Genomic DNA, 5005 nt, shown 5'->3' on the forward strand with positions numbered 1-5005 from the left:
GTTCATTTCTTCTTCTTTTTGTTTTTCTTTTTGTGATTTGATGATTTTCTTTTGTATACTTGAGTTCCTTTCTTTTTTGGTTTTTGTGAATATATTGTATGTTTTTCATTTGTGTTTACCATAGATTTCAAGTATGTTGACCCATAACTATATCTACTTGCTTTAAACGGATAGTCATTTAAGTTCAGACACATTCTAAAAGATCTACATTTTATACTCCCCTCTCCTACATTTTGTAATTTTGACATCCTATTTTACCAGCTTCATGCTTATCCTTTTACTGTTTATTGTGGTTATAACCTCTTTTATAATTTTAATTATTTTTTAATCTAGGTACTGGCTTATTTAAGTGATCTTCAATCCTTTCATATATTGCCTTTTCTATTGTGATTTTCCCTTTCTTATAGAGTCTTGCTTCTTCCTTTTTTTTTTTAGTACTGATTTGTAGGTTTAATGAGATTATATCAACATACTTTATAATCTACAAAGCATAAATTTATATAATGATAGCTACTTTGTATTGAGCATCCTCAAATTCTACTACCCTCCAATTCTAGGAATAGTAGTGGAAGCTTTATGTATATAATTAATAGTATCTCTTAATCCTCAACACAACCCCCCACTGTTGTTATGATTATATTCAATATATAAATCAGTTAATAATCAGCTCAGAGAGGTCGGTTGGATTGGTTTGCTAAGGTCAAACAAATAGAAAGGGGAAGAGAGTCAGGATTCAACTTAATATTACTTCCAAATAGAGGCCTTCCTTTCCTTTTAGCATAGAGCTAGGAAAACATCTTATGTCCTTAAGAATAGTGGGTGTGATTAAGAAAAAAGGGGAAATGGGGTTGGTGGAGGGTGGGTGGGGGTGGGGGAAGAACCACTGAATAACCTGCCCCTAGAGCAAAGCTAACAAAGAAAACACCCGGATAAAACTTGCGTTTTATGACAGACCACCTGAAAATCCCTGGACTTCATAATACATTGGGTTTTTTAATGTACCAAATATAAGGTGCAAACTAAAAAATAGATGTTTTCAAAGCTAGACGAGCCATCCCAGCCAGATCCAAACTTAGTTATCACGCACATACACAAATCAAAAATGACATGAAACAGGAAAAACCGGACTTCCTTTGCTTTCAGAAAAGCCAAGAAGCAAAGAAAATTCTTTTTAGAAATTCAGAAAAAAAATTTTTTCCATACTAGCTAATATGCCTTCCTTAGGCATAAGACACATTTCTGTTCATAACCTTGATATAGCCATATTTTTACTCTTTATAAAAATCAAGTCTTCCAGTAAAAATGGTATTTTACCACACTAATCTTTAAATTCCATCACTGAAAATGTAATACACACCAATTTCTAACCTCTTGGAACATTCTGCAAAATGGATTTTAGTCACTGGAATGAATAATTGCTCAGAAAAGCAGCACTGCCTCAACTGTGGTACGATTTGGTAGGCAATATTCTTGTTTTCCAGTAAAAAGGAGATCTCATAAGCAGAAACACTGGACTCCTTGTGGTTTCATCGATCAAGAGAACGTTTCTGAGCAGCTTCTGAGCAAACATTTCTTAACAGGTTGATCACAGATCTGGGGTCCTCACTCCTCATAATGGCACTGCCAGATACAATCATGTTAGCTCCTGCCTCTGCGCATTTATGGATGGTGTCAGGACCTACTCCACCATCAACCTCAATGTCCAAAGACGGGAACTGGGTCCTCAACCAGTGAACCTTTGGCATCATATCTTCCATGAATTTCTGCCCTCCTAATTCAGGTTCCACTGTCATAACCAAGGCCATATCTGATGAGCCCATGGTGCCAAATACTCAACTGTAGTTCCTGGTTTGATAGCAAGGCCAACCTTCATTCCATTCTCCCGAATGTCTTTGATCAAAGCCCCCGGGTTCTCAGTAGCTTCGAGATGAAAAGTATATTGATTGGCTCCTGCTACAGCCATTGCTTTTACCCACTGTTCTGGCCTGGACACCATCATGTGCATGTCAAAGAAAGGGTCCTGGCCTAGCTGCTTTCGGAGGCTTTCTACCACAGGGTGACCAAAGGTGATGTTGGGAACAAAATGCATCCAGGTGCAGATAATAGGCCCCAGAGTCCAGCGTCCGGAGGCACTCAGCCCCTAAACTGGCCAGGTCGCTGTTGAGGATGGACGGGCCAGTCTTGCAGCCGGACACCCTTCTTTCCTATTTAGAGAAGACCCTTCAATATTTCTTTCAGTGTAGATTTGGTGTTGCTGAATTCTTTTAGTTTTTGCTTGTCTGAGAAATTCTTTACCTCTCCTTCTATTCTAAATGCTAATCTTGATGGGTAGAATATCCTAGGTTGCAGGTTTTTTGAATATATCATGCCGCTCCCTCTGGCCTGCAAAGTTTCTGCAGAGAAATCAACTGATAGCCTTATGGGGGTTCCCTTGTAACTGACTCTTTGTTTTTCTCTTGCTGTCTTTAGAATCCTCTCTTTAACATTTGCCATTTTAAGTATAATATGTCGTAGTCTTTTTGGGTTCATCTTGTTTGGGACCCTCTGTGCTTCCTGTACCTGGATATCTGTTTCCTTCTTTAGGTTTGAGGAGTTTTCAGCCATAATTTCTTCAAATACATTTTTTGATCCCCTTCTCTCTCTCTTCTTCTTCTGGAACCCCTATTATGCATAGGTTAGCATGTTTTATATTATCCCATAGATCTTATATGTTGCTTTCTTTCTTTTTTTTTTTTTTTTTTTCATTTGTCTTTCTGTCTGCTCTTCTGATTGGGTGATTTGCATTGTCCTGTCTTCCAGATCACTTATTCATTCTTCTGTGTCATTTAGTCTGCTATTCATTGCTTCTAGATTGGTTTTTATCTCAGCAATTGAATTGTCTATTTTTTATTGGTTCAGGTTTATAGTTTCTAGTTCCTTGTTACAGTGATCTGTGTTTCTATTGATAATCTTTCTTAATTCAGTTAGCATTTTTATTACCACCTTTTTGAACTTGGGGTCTAGTAGACAGGTGAGCTCTGTTTCATAATTTGTTCTTTCAGAGGATTTCTCTTGTTCTTTTGATTGGGTGTAGTTCCTCTGCCTTTTCATTTTACTTAACTTTCTCTGTCTCTATGAATTTAAGAGAAACAGCTATCTACTGTGGTCTTGAAGGGGTGTTTTTATGTGAGAACATCCCTGTGTAGACTACGTACGTCCCACGTTTTTCATGCAAGGGGTGGTTTTGGTATGGACACCAGTCACGTCTTTCCTCAGGGTGTGCTGGCTGTTATCCCCTGGACAGGGGGTGTGGTAGGTGTTGTAGTATCTAGAGCCTGTGCAGGATATGAGATGGGGCTTCCTCTCTTGCCACCCTGGCAGGGGTGGGGTCTGCCCCCCCCCCCCAGTTGTTGGATTAGAAGCCCTGAGGGTTGGGTTCGGTCAGGCTCCATTGCCCTTGAGTGTGAGCCCTGCCCCAAAGGAGGTGATGCTGGAGCAAGTGAGGACCTATGCACTGCCTACACAGGCAGCTGCAGTTCCGCTCAGAAGCTGCCCAGGGTCACAACCCTTTCTCTGTTGTGTTTGTGTTTGTCCCAGATCTAGTGCAAGGCTGTGGTGTGGAGTAGCCTGGGGCTGGGGGTCGGGGTGTAGTGGCTGCAGGAACTGAGGTGGCTGTGCTGCCCCCTGGGATCTGGGCTGCCTCTGTGGCAAACTTCTCCCAGGACGCCTCTGCCCCAGACCTAGCGCTAAGCTGCGGTGTGGAATGGGCGGAGCCAGGGCTCTCTGGCTGGGAGAGAACCCATGCAGACTCCTGAGCACACTGACAATGGCCATCACTGCAGAGGGAGTCTAAATTTTTAACAGGCTCCTGGGGGGGACTCTGATATACACTGCAGTTTGAGAACTATTGAATTGTACTTGTTCCAGAAAAACTCCTCGCAAGCATCTGTATTTCCCGTCTTGCAAATATAACTCTTTGTCCCATCTGCTCTAAATGGCGAACAGTATTCACCGTTAGCTTGTAAAAATACTTCACATACGTCTTGGAAAATCTTTTAATCACTTTACTTTCTTTTCTCTGAGCACTTCTTTTTATCTTTGAGCTTTGGAGTGCCAAACTGAGGTCAGTCCTAAATACTTTTTTGACCAACACTAACATCAAAAGGACTTCACTGTAATCCAGCTCGTCTAAGCCATTTTCACCATTTATCTTCAGCCCAGTATTACCAAGGAGCTGGTCAGTGGATTGAGAACAGTTTATCACATTGACAAAAGATCAGGGTTCACTGAGCCACCAGACATGTTTGGGGGCCACAGGCACTCAACTTCTTCTCCTGCCTGTTCCCTGGGAAAGGTGGACATGAGGAATCCCTCTAAGTCTTTGGGCAGTGAGGGGGACCCAGGCACTTGCCCCTGACCTAGAGAAAAGCTTTCGCATCTCATGCCTTTTCCTCTGATGTTCAGTCTGCCTGGAATGGCCATCCCCGCCTGCCGTGCCCATAAACTCCTATCCATCCTTCAAGTCCCAGCTCAGAAATGTGTAGTGATAATAAAAACAATCATCATAAATCAGGTTTCCCTCTTCTGTTCTATCCTAGCATGCTATAATTTCCCTTTATAGCACTCATCAAATCTGTAATGATATATTTGTGTGAATATTTTATAAGCATATGTGTATCCTGGTTGACCAAAAGCTACATGAGAGCAAAGACCATTTGCCTTCTCACACTTGTACTTATAGCCTATTACCATGTCTGGCACATAGTAGGTACTCAGTTAATATTACTGGATGAATGAATTGATAGGTGTACATTTCTTGAGTACTTCCACTGTGTCAGGCCCTGGGCTAAGTGCTCCTGATATATGGTTTGTTTTAATCTTCCCAGCAACCTTCTGAGGTAAGTATTATTATTACCTCTGTTGAATAGATAGGAAGTTGAGGCTCAACGATGTCTTGAGAATTTGTCAGGGTCACACAGCTAATAAGTAGGAGCACTGGGATTTGATAATAAATTTGTGTACCTCT

The 5005-nt window shown here is 41.2% G+C and overlaps 1 pseudogene across 1 annotated transcript; it reads right to left on the reverse strand.

The window, feature by feature from the left end:
* Nucleotides 1-1245: 1245 nt before the first annotated feature.
* Nucleotides 1246-3621, reverse strand: LOC309632273 (ribulose-phosphate 3-epimerase pseudogene; annotated as a pseudogene). Its single transcript has one exon. The product of its transcript is annotated as a ribulose-phosphate 3-epimerase pseudogene (transcript).
* Nucleotides 3622-5005: the final 1384 nt, after the last annotated feature.

The sequence above is a fragment of the Balaenoptera borealis genome (assembly GCF_965194805.1).
Source record: "Balaenoptera borealis genome assembly, chromosome: 7".
NCBI lineage: Eukaryota > Metazoa > Chordata > Mammalia > Artiodactyla > Balaenopteridae > Balaenoptera > Balaenoptera borealis.